The sequence below is a fragment of the Rhinoraja longicauda genome, chromosome 29 (assembly GCF_053455715.1).
Source record: "Rhinoraja longicauda isolate Sanriku21f chromosome 29, sRhiLon1.1, whole genome shotgun sequence".
In the NCBI taxonomy this organism is placed as follows: domain Eukaryota; kingdom Metazoa; phylum Chordata; class Chondrichthyes; order Rajiformes; family Arhynchobatidae; genus Rhinoraja; species Rhinoraja longicauda.
Window position 1 is genome coordinate 11,518,885 of NC_135981.1, and position 12,043 is coordinate 11,530,927.

The 12,043-nt window shown below is 41.1% G+C and overlaps 1 protein-coding gene across 7 annotated transcripts in view; it reads left to right on the plus strand.

The window, feature by feature from the left end:
• Positions 1-1,490: 1,490 nt before the first annotated feature.
• The window catches only part of LOC144607700 (protein TANC2-like), a 458,126-nt gene continuing 447,573 nt past the window's right edge, over positions 1,491-12,043 (plus strand). For all 7 annotated transcript variants that reach the window (XM_078424723.1, XM_078424716.1, XM_078424717.1 and 4 more), the window contains exon 1: positions 1,491-1,875. The gene's annotated coding sequence lies outside the window, so the exon portion shown is untranslated. The remainder of the gene's footprint in view (positions 1,876-12,043) is intronic.

The following is a 12,043-nucleotide window of genomic DNA, read 5'->3' on the forward strand; positions in this document are numbered from 1 at the left end:
CTAAACTCTATGTGAAAGCGAATGAAAAGCAAAAAAATCAGCAGACACTGGAAGTCTGAAAGAAAAAACAGAAAATGGTGGAAACACTCAACAAGTCAGAGGCAAACATGGAAAGAGAAACAGAGGTCTGGGTTTTTGACCTGAAATGTTAACTGAGTTTCTCTTTCCGCAGATGCTGTCTGACTGACTGAGTGTTTCCAGTAATCTCTGTTTAAAATTCAACTCTGAACCCTTAATGGAATGAGATTGTTTAGTGGTCAGATTTTTTTTTAAATAAAGGAAGTGCTCAAAGTCTCTTAAACAAAAAACACTCCAAGGAATCCAGAGCCCTCAATTACTGAATATGAAGAGGGTGCATTTAAGATGGCTCCGAGAACCTTGAATCCATGCATGTGGAGCACATAGAAGACCAGTGTCAATGTCTGAAGTACAATACCTCGCGAGCAACCTACCTGTTGCCCAGTCAAGTCCTCATGAACCATCTGAGACATATTCTCGGGTTCCTCATTTGCTTCATGCATTACCTCAGAACTGGAAGAGAATGTAAGTCATCCTCCATCCAGAAAGACTGCTGAAGAGGAAGATCATAAGGTCAAACGTTAGGCCATTCGGCCCATCAGGTCTGCTCCATCATACAATCATGGCTGATCTATCTCTCCCTCCTAACCCTTCTCGTGCAGGTTTCGCTTGCGTGGGTATTGGTTGCAAAAAGGTTATTTAGATTTTTATGTGGGCAAATTTGGTCAGATGATCCATGTCCAAGTTGTCCAGCTGTGACTTGAAGAGTGACAAGGTGGGTGCACACATCTGGTGGTGTCGGGAAGGATGTTCCACTCTGGGATAGTCCATGGATATAGTGACTGTAGGTAGCTATTTTTGTACATACCAATCAAATACAGATTAAAATTCACTTAACGTACAGAATATATCTTCATGTTTAAATGTGTTTGAGTGAATCATTCATATCAGGATATAAGAAAATAACTGCAGATGCTGGTACAAATCGAAGGTATTTATTCACAAAATGCTGGAGTAACTCAGCAGGTCAGGCAGCATCTCGGGAGAGAAGGAATGGGTGACGTTTCGGGTCGAGACCCTTCAGGATGGTTAGTATCGTCCTGGCAGGCGGCGCTGTTATCATTGATCACCCCCAAGCAACTTCAATGCCACCTTCAGTCCAGTCCGCTTGCCTCCGCTCCGCCCCGCCCCTATTGGCCAGATTATATGAATATTCTATATAATTATCATATTTTAAATCCTATTTACCAAATTCATTGGCTGTTTGCATCGTCGGTCACCGCGGCTTTGTATTCCGATTGGTTCACAAGCACGTCAATCGGAGTGAGGGTGGGGAGAAGGGAATTTTGCGAGGTGATTGGTTGCTCGGGGGGGGGGGGGGGGGGGGGGGGTGGGGGGGTGGGTGGGGACGTGGCGGCGGATCCGGTCCCGCCCCTCGTGCCCGCCCGCCTGCTGGCTCGCGGCGCTGGAGGTTGGAGCGCGCGGCTGCAGCGCTGAGAGTCGTTGAGGTTCCCGGCGCTCTCTATTCAATGAAGTGAGGCTCAATATCGGACGGCAAAAGCTGACAAGAAAAAACCCCACTAACATAATAGCCGTTGTGTTAGTGATGATCTTGTTTTTGTGACAGAGGGAAGGAATTATATATATATATATATAATTTTTTTTTTACACACATAAATATATTTAAAAAGAAAGCCGGCACCGACGTCTGAGGCGATACTGATAGTGCAGTCTGCCGGGGATGGAAGGGTCGAGAGCCGGGAATGGCGGCCTGCTCCTCACCCGCCGGTGAACGAGGCCGACCGAGGTTCCTCCGGCGTCGCCGCCACACGGCGAGACCGGCGCAGTCCGCTTGAGGTAAGAGAGAAGATAAAGAATGTAACCCACAGAGTAGCGGCTGGGAACAACAGACGGCAGCAGGTTTCACCCGTGTTTGTAATTCCATTCCTCGCTCAAGTGTGTTTTGGATGTAAACGATGTGTTTGAATGGTGTATAAATAGAACAAAGTCATTGGGGAAAGAGAATGCATCCTTGGTATTGACATATGACAAGCTCTTAATCGTGGCGTTGTGGTTATAGATAGCGCTTCCCATCATATTTTGCAATATTGTGAGCTGAGATACAGGTATTTTATATAATTTGTAGCCTGAGCAAGACCAGAGATGGTAGGCTTTAATTTATTTTTGTGTCCGGTATGAAAACAAAAGAAGGATGTACATGTGTTACTATTATCAGATGAATCATTACTCGGGGATGCTGAACTATATCGGTGTGGCGAAATTAGTACTAGCCTGAAGAAGGGTTTCGACCCGTAACGTCACCCATCCCTTCTCTCCAGAGATGCTGCCTGTCCCACTGAGTTACTCCAGCTTTTTGTGTCTATCTTCAGTTTAAACCAACATCTACAGTTCCTTATTACACACTGTACTAGGATTGACGCTTTAGGAAGGGCGTGAGATTGTTCTGTGATCCTCAGGAAAGTAGGATTTCATGGGAGAACCATGGTGTGATGTGATATTTGTAGACGTAAAATGTGTGCAATCCATTCCTGTGGTTTTATATTTAACAGCATTTATTGCTTTTAGAAGACAAGATCATTTACGTTAAACCCTGGATAATGGAAGGGTAAGCTTGGCAAGAAAAATGATTTTCTGGTGTGTCTGAGATAATTGAAGTGATGTCAGTTGACGTTGTATTTCCAAACGGTGTTTTGCATCCTGTCCTCATGGAAAATAGCCTGATGAAAATAAGAATGATTCTTAAATGTCATAAATCTTTTGAATTCTAAAATGATGTACAAGTTCAATTGTTTACATTTCGTATTGCTCTTTGGAAAAACAACAGATACAGTCTTTAACTAAAATAACAAAGCTAATTGTGTGCAGAATTTAATTGTCAAAACATGAATATTTATAAATATGGAATTAGTTGCTTGGGAAGTGGAAGTGCAAAGATGCTTAAAAGCAGTCAAGAGTGTTTATTTGTTATATACACTGGATGAATGGGAACTATTGAAATTCTTGTAGCTTTGTAAGCACAGTATATTTCATGTTATTGCATCTACAGTACATTATCAGTAGCAGTATATGATCTGTGATTAGTTGTTTACAGTCCTGTTTGAACTGTTTAGGAAATATTAATTAACATGTAATACTGGTTGACTATAGGAGGAAAGATTCTAAGGGGAGTAAGAGGCACCCGTGGCTGACAAGGGAAGTCAAGGACAGCATAAAAATAAAAGAGAAGAAGTATAACATAGCAAAGAAGAGTGGGAAGCCAGAGGATTGGGACTCTTTTAAACAACAACAGAAGATAACTAAAAAGGCAAGACGGGGAGAAAAGATGAGGTACGAGGGTAAACTGACCAATAATATAAAGGAGGATAGTAAAAGCTTTTTTAGGTATGTGAAGAGGAAAAAAATAATCAAGGCAAATGTGGGTCCCTTGTAGACAGAAGCAGGGGAATTTATTATGGGGAACAAGGAAATGGCAGACGAGTTGAACCGGTACTTTGGATCTGTCTTCACTAAGGAAGATACAAATAATATCCCAGATGTTCTAGTGGCCAGAGATCCTAGGGTGACGGAGGAACTGGAGGAAATCCACATTAGGCAGGAAAAAGTTTTGGGTAGACTGATGGGACTGAAGGCTGATAAATCCCCAGGGCCTGATGGTCTGCATCCCAGGGTACTTAAAGGAGGTGGCTCTAGAAATTGTGGACACATTGGTGATAATTTTCCAATGTTCTATATATTCAGGGTCAGTTCCTGTGGATTGGAGGGTAGCTAATGTTATCCCACTTTTTAAGAAAGGAGGGAGAGAGAAAACGGGAAATTATAGACCAGTTAGTCTGACATCAGTGGTGGGGAAGATGCTGGAGTCAATCATAAAAGACGAAATTGCAGAGCATTTGGATAGCAGTAACAGGATCGTTCCGAGTCAGCATGGATTTAGGAAGGGGAAATCATGCTTGACTAATCTTTGGGGATTTTTAGGATGTAACTAGGAAAATGGACAGGGGAGAGCCGGTGGATGTGGTGTACCTCGACTTTCAGAAAGCCTTCGACAAGGTTCCACATAGGAGATTGGTGGGCAAAATTAGAGCGCATGGTATTGGAGGTAGGGTACTGACATGGATAGAAAATTGGTTGACAGACAGAAAGCAAAGAGTGGGGTTAAATGGGTCCCTTTCAGAATGGCAGGCAGTGACTAGTGGGGTACCGCAAGGCTTGGTGCTGGGACCGCAGCTATTTACAATATACATCAATGACTTGGATGAAGGGATTAAAAGTGCCATTAGCAAATTTGCAGATGATACAAAGCTGGGTGGCAGTGTGATCTGTGAGGAAGATGCTGTGAGGTTGCTGGGTGACTTGGACTGGTTGTGTGAGTGGGCGGATGCATGGCAGATGCAGTTTAATGTGGATAAGTGTGAGGTTATCCACTTTAGTGGTAAGAAAAGGAAGGCAGATTATTATCTGAATGGTGTCAAGTTAGGAAAAGGGGACATACAACGAGATCTGGGTGTCCTAGTGCATCAGTCACTGAAAGGAAGCATGCAGGTACAGCAGGCAGTGAAGAAAGCCAATGGAATGTTGGCCTTCATAACAAGAGGAGTTAGTATAGGAGCAAAGAGGTCCTTCTGCAGTTGTACAGGGCCCTAGTGAGACCGCACCTGGAGTACTGTGTGCAGTTTTGGTCTCCAAATTTGAGGAAGGATATTCTTGCTATTGAAGGTGTAGGTTTACTAGGTTAATTCCCGGAATGGCAGGACTGTCATATGTTGAGAGACTGGAGCGACTAGGCTTGTATACACTGGAATTTAGGAAGATGAGAGGGGATCTTATCGAAACGTATAAGAGTTGTGAATCTGTGGAATTCTCTGCCTCAGAAGGCAGTGGAGGCCAATTCTCTGAATGCATTCAAGAGAGAGCTAGATAGAGCTCTTAAGAATAGCGGAGTCAGGGGGTATGGGGAGAAGGCAGGAACGGGGTACTGATTGAGAATGATCAGCCATGATCACATTGAATGGTGATGCTGGCTCAAAGGGCCAAATGGCCTACTCCTGCACCTATCGTCTATTGTATTGTATTGACTATAATATTGAAAGTACAGGTTGAGTTAAGAATAAAGTAAAAACTGGTGTCATGGAAATATTTTCGATTTCTTTCATTCCCAACCTTGCAATCTGTTCATTGCTAGGTACTTGCATCTGATCAAAGATGTGCAATAGGTTAAGGGATAATAATCTTTGTGGACTAAAACAATGATACAAGCTTAATCATTGTTTGATCCAATACTGGACAAAAGGAAGGCAGGAAGGTTACATTAGATGGAAGGGTAGATGGGAAGAATGTTTCTTGGCTCATTATTGTTTTTTGATTACTCATGGAGATCCATGTTTGGTAGCTATTATTTTTATAGAATGTACAGGAAGCCCAAAGCAAGCTTTCAAATAAATAACATGGATGAAAGGGTCATATTTAAGGATTTAGATGAGGCTGTTGGTATGATATGTTTTGCACCTAGGGGCAGAGTGATTGGAAAGAGTAATCCTGCAATATTAAATATAACAAAACAAACATAACCTGGACATAATGATCAGTCTGAAGTAGGGTCTCGACCTGAAATGTCACTCATTCCTTCTCTCCAGAGATGCTGCCTGTCCCACTGAGTTACTCCAGCATTTTGTGTCTACCCTGGACATAATGTTGCCCGGCCTGCTGAAACTATCAGTTATGTTTTTTTCAATAATGACAAACTTGCATCATCCAATACTACAATTACACCTTGTCTACGTTCTGCAATTATTTGAGGCGGTTCTGGCCTTGGACAAACAAATCGCTATTAAGTTGCTACCATAGATCAGGTAGCTGAATTACAGGACCTAATTAAGGGATGAGTGTTTTAGGAGAGTCATTTGAAGAATACTTAAGATTTTTTTGTTATGCATGTCTAAAAGAGAAATTGCAATCTCCTTAACCTTTATTTTTAGCCAGGAAAAGCAAAGATTTTAGTTATGGACTTTAAAACAAAATTGTTTATGGGTTCTGAGCATTATTTGTAAGGCCAGCATTTATTGACTGTTAGCAAGGGAGTTTCATAATTTTAAGACAAGTGGGACATAGTCTGAATGGTTTCTCATTTGGAGAGTAAACCTGGAGGCGCTGGCCCTTCCTTGCTCCTAATGCCCTTGGGCTTGGCGGTAGAATCATATTGCCTGGGAGGAGCTGTTGGAATAATTTGAATGAGTACTATAGTACATTTTATAGATGGTGGTGGAGGGAATGAAGATTTATGGATGTTGATGGGAATGCCAATCAAGTCGTCATCTTGTTTCTTTATAGTGTGCTTCTTGAGAGTTGTTGATGGCGCATTCATGCAGAATATGCCACTGTTCGTCTGACTTGTGCCTTGAAAATGGCAGACAGGCTTTGGCGTGTCAGCGGTGAATCATCCACTGCAAGGTACCCACCTCTGACCAGCTACTTAAAAGCAAACAGAGAATTTGGAAATAGCTGGCAGGTCAGGTAGCATCTGTGGAAAAAGAAACAAGTTAATGTTTTAGGTTGGAGACAAAAAACATCTGTTTAGATTTATTATTACTTAGACAGCGGCACAGTGAAAAGCTTTGTTTAGCATGCTATCCAATCAGATCAGATACTGTACATAAATACAATCAGGTCAAACTCCAGTACAATAGAAAGACCAAAGGGTAAGATACAAAGTGCAGAATATAGTTCTAAGCATTTTCGCACATCAGTTCCGTAGACAAAGTCTAATGTCCACAATGGGCTAGAGCTCATGCATGCTCCTGATCTCAAAAGGGGAAAAAATATTTTCTTCATTGAAAGAGCGGCACGGTGGTGCAGCGGTAGAGTTGCTGCCTTACTGTGCTTGCAGAGCCAGAGACCCAGGTTTGAACTCGACTACAGGTGCTTGTCTGTATGGAGTTTGTATGTTCTCCCGTGACCGCGGGGTTTTCTCAGAGATCTTCAGTTTTCTCCCGCTCTCCAAAGATGTACTGGTTTGTACGTTAATTGGCTTGATATAAGTGCAAAAAATTGACCCTAATGTGTGTAGGATAGTGTTAATGTGCGGGGATGGCTGGTCGGTGCGGTCTCGGTGGGCTGAAGGGACTGTTTCCGCGCTGTATCTCTAAACTAAACTAAAATCACTTTATTGCCACTTCTCTTACCTACTCTGGTATTCAGTGTTTCTGTGGCTGATCCAATGTTGACAAATGATGATCTACAAGATATTGGTGGAAGATATGGCAATATATAATGCAAAAGAATAAGCCAAGTGGTCAGACACTCTTTTGTGAGAGACGATCATTGATCATCACTTTTGCTGTTTAAATGTTGCATGTCACTTATCAGCCCAAGCCTGAATATAGTCTTGTCGTTATTGCACGTGGACCTTGATTACTTAATTACCTTAGGAGTTGTGAAGGCATTGACCATTGTACAATAATTAACAGATGTCCCCACTTCTGATCTTGTGGTGGAAGGGAAGTCATTGATGATACAGCTGAAGATGGTTAGGCCTAGAACATTGGTCTCAGGAACTTCTGTAGTGATGACTTGGGGTTGGGATGATTCGTAGCTGATAGCTACAACCATCTTTCTTTGTGCTATGGCTTGATAACATACGTAAAATTTATAAAGAAGGTAAAGGCAAATGGAATGAGAAGATAGCAACAAATAGTCTACTGGAGGAGGTTAGCAGGTCGACCAGCATCAATGAATGGAAAAGAATAGTCAACATTTTAGGTTGACACCCTGCTGTGGGATACTTCAAATAAGGAGATGTTCTTCCAATAAGGAGATGCAAGGAACTGCAAGTATACTGGTTTACAAAAGAAGACCCAAGTGCTGGAGTAACTCAGCAAGTCAGATAGCATCTCTGGAGAGCGTGGATAGGCGAGGTTTCAGGTTGAGACCCTTCATCAGACTTTGTCCTTCCAATGGTTGCATTGGTTTCACCCTGGCAGTGGAGAAGGCAAAGGTGCACAGGTCGGTGTGGGAATGGAAAAGATAATTGAAATGGTGTTTGAGTTGGCCATTGTGGACAGTGTGTTTGTGCTCTGCAAATTGATTGCTTGTCTGCACTTGGCCTCACCATTGTAGAGGAGGGAAAACCAAATGCAGTAGACCAGCTTGGAGGAGGTGCAGGCGAATCTTTGCATTATCTGGAAGGACTGAGTGGACCAAGAAGTCAAGAAGAGTTGGTTACACGAAGGGTGGAGGTGGATGTGGAGGAGAAGATGTGGCTAATGATGGATTCTCATTGCAACTGATGGATATGACAGAGTCATGTGCAGGATGTGGAGGTTAGTGGGATAATAGGTGAAGACTGAGACTTTCTGTTTGGAGAGAGGTGAAGTGAGAGCAGATATCTGAGAAACAGGAAACGCGAGAGATACCCGTGCTGGAATCTGATTGGTAAGGAAGGAGGTGACAGGATTCATTATGGGAGAGATGAATGGCTGGTGAAACCGGAACCAGGTATGGTTCTCCAGGGACCTAGCATAGTTGGAAAGTCTGTCTTCATTCATAATTGTAGTTACCCTTGTTTTCCTCTGAGACATTTAAGTTAAGTCAAGTCAACTTTATTTGTCACATACATATACAAGATGTGCAGTGAAATGAAAGTGGCAAGCCTGTGGATTGTGCTAAAACTACAAAACAGAATAGAAAAAAAAATTAGAATTGCAGTAAACATATTCTCAAAAAAGTTTCATTTAGAGAATTGTGTGATAATGGTTCAGAGATTCATTTAGATAGTATACACAAAATATGGTGGAGAGTATAGAAGTTTAAGGCAGTGGATTGAAATAACAAACAGTAGACTGCCTTGTTGAGGATGGTGTTGAGCTCCTTAGGCTGTGTTGTATCTGCATCTATCAAGGTAAATTGAATTATTCCTCCTTGATTCTGACTTGATCCATGATGCGAGTGGCAGGGGTGTTAGACTGAGGAAATAAAACCCTGGTCTCAACACTCAGCCACTGACTTAATCTTGGCAATGTTAATATGGCTGCTTTGTTAATGGTTAATGGTAACACTGAAAATTAATCAAGTCAAGTCAAGTCAATTTTATTTGTATAGCACATTTAAAAACAACCCACGTTGACCAAAGTGCTGCACATCTGATTAGGAAAAAAAAGAAACATACAGTGGCAGTTTGATGTATGTTTGTGAATATTTATGGGAGATAGTTAATCCTCACATTATTTGGCATATGGATCAAATATACATCATCAACTTTACAAATAACTTTCACCCTGCCCTCATTCATTTGAACGATCTTTGATACATATCTATCTCTCTCGCCGGTTAGATCTCCTAGTTGCTAACCATTTTAACTTGATGTAATAATATTGAAATTTCAAATACGAAAAAAATCAAAGTTAGAAATCCATTTTGGGAATTCATTTATAATTAGTTGACTCAAAATTGATACGTTAATGAAGTTATCCACATTCATTAAATAAATGTGCCATGTAGGAAAAAGGAAGATGCGGAATCATCTTGCCACTGCTTTTGCTATCTCTTTTCAGTGGAGGATTTTTTCCAAATCCTTGTAATCTTCAGTTATGTTTATAGAATAGAAGTAGGTTGGTTGTAAGTATCGGAGCTACAAGTGAAAGGATTAATAATTGTATGTTGAAGTGAATGTAAAAGAATTACAATATATGGTAACCATGGAGATAGCCACAAACTAGATCTTAAGGTAAAATAGAATCAATCTTTGCTATTATTTGATCCAAGGAGAAAACCAGCATGGACAAATAAGGAGTTAAATGAAATCTTCCTATCCAAGACTATATAATTGAATAAAATGTACATCTCTGATTGTTTCCTGAGTGCATAAATGCCCTACAGCTTTTTGGGTTTTATCAACGTGAAATAAATCTACAGACTTTACTGGCTTTATCTGAGATGTGAGCCGGCAATAATGTCTTTTCATTCTCATGCATTTATTATAGATCAAGATTTTTAAAAATAATTCAAGTCTGTCTATTTTGGTTGATGGGGAAAATATTGGGGCAGAAACCTTCCTAAACAAAATATTGGGAGCAGCATGGTGATTTACCCTCATTTCCACACATTGTAATGGTTCATTTTGGTGGGACAGTATGTTTCACTTTGTTTAATTTTTGATTTCTGAATATTATTAAAAATGCATATTTTAAGACTTCAGGGCACTATTTCTCATCTGTATTTCTTAATCTGTAATGTTATTTATTACAATATATATGTTTTGCTGTATTATGTGAAAACATTCTTAAATTGTAGTTTTTTATTCATGTGTAATGTGTGCTGGGGCAATGTATTTATTTAATGTACTTCAAATGGAAAACTAGTGGTGTTAGGAAGGAGCTGTAATAGAGACAGTATAGAAATACCCGTGCTAATATTTAAAGCCAAATAAAGAGTGGACCTTTTTTACTATTCTAAAATTTATGAAGCATGACTATAATATTGCAGTCACTGGGCGTGAATATTCCTCTGAAATATTGTAATAATGATGAACATTTTCATTTATTCTGCAGATTTGTCTAAAATACTGGAGGTTAATTTATTAATTCCACCCCCCGCCCCCTTAAAGTTATTTGTTCTAGGATATTGAGGGGAGGAGGGTGGTATTATAAATTGCTCAGGGGAGGGTGCTGTGTTGTTTTTTTAAAAAGTCAATATTTTTCCAAGTAGAACTTTGGTTTATTGAGTAGTTTTCATGTTCCATCATGTTCTGAAATATGTTTGATTGCTTATTAGTTCCTGTCAGGGTTGTCAATACATTGTGTACATTTGGAACGTCTGGGTTCCTAAAGTAGAGAATTGTGCACCACTTTGAACTCCTTATGGAATTAAGCAGTCTTTCCTCTTTGCTGATCACCTCCATTCATGTGGGCTGTGATGTCTGGCCCTCGCAAGTGCTAATAATGGCTTAAACTTCCTCCCTCACTGCCCGCCGTCAAAAAGCTTATTTTGCAATTATTCAAAATCTGTGTGCATTTGCTGCAACTTGCAATCTGTACAATCACAAGCATTATTTATCACTAATATAGCAAATAGAAATGAGTTATAACTTGATTTAAGTGCTGGAATTTAATGTTCTCTTATAATTTTCCGCTTCCTTTGGAATTTCCCATTCCCTTTTGGTTAAATTAAGATCTTCATTGTTTTTCTTTATCTTATCATTAAAAAAAGTAATGATAATATCAAGCTGTGAATTATTGGATTGGGGGTCCATTCATGTTTAATCTCTGTACTGCCCACTCACCTGACATCAGTCTTAAGAAGTCTCGACCTGAAATGTCACCCATTCCTTCTCTCCAGAGATGCTGCCTGTCCCGCTGAATAACTTCAGCATTTTGTGTCTACCTTCGATTTAAGCTAGCATCTGCAGTTCTTTCCTACAAACAACCTATAAACCTGCTACAACAACCGTTCCATCCGAAACTTCCTTGTCCACTTGTCCCTTCCCACCCAAACCAGCCCCTCCCCAGGTACTTTCCCCTGCAACTGCAGGAGATGCAACATTTGTCTCTTTACCCCCCCCCCCCCTCTCGATTCCATCCAAGGACCCAAACAGTCTTTCCAGGTGAGGCAAAGGTTCACCTGCACCTCTTCCAACCTCATCTACTGTAGCCGTTGTTCCAGGCGTCAACTTCTCTTCATCGGCGAAACCAAGCAGAGGCTCGGCGATCGTTTCGCTCAACACCTCAGCCAAGTCCGTCTTAACCAACCTGATCTCCCGGTGGCTCAGCACTTCAACTCCCCCTCCCATTCCCAATTTGACCTTCCTGTCCTGGGCCTCCTCCATTGTCAGAGTGAGGCCCAGCGCAAATTGAAGGAACAGCAATTCATATTTCGTTTGGGTAGTTTACACCCCAGCAGTATGAACATTGACGTCTCTAACTTCAGATAGTCCCTGCTTTCCCTTTCTATCCCCTCTCCCTTCCCAGTTCTCGCACTAGTCTTCCTATCTCTGACTACATCCTATCTTTGTCCC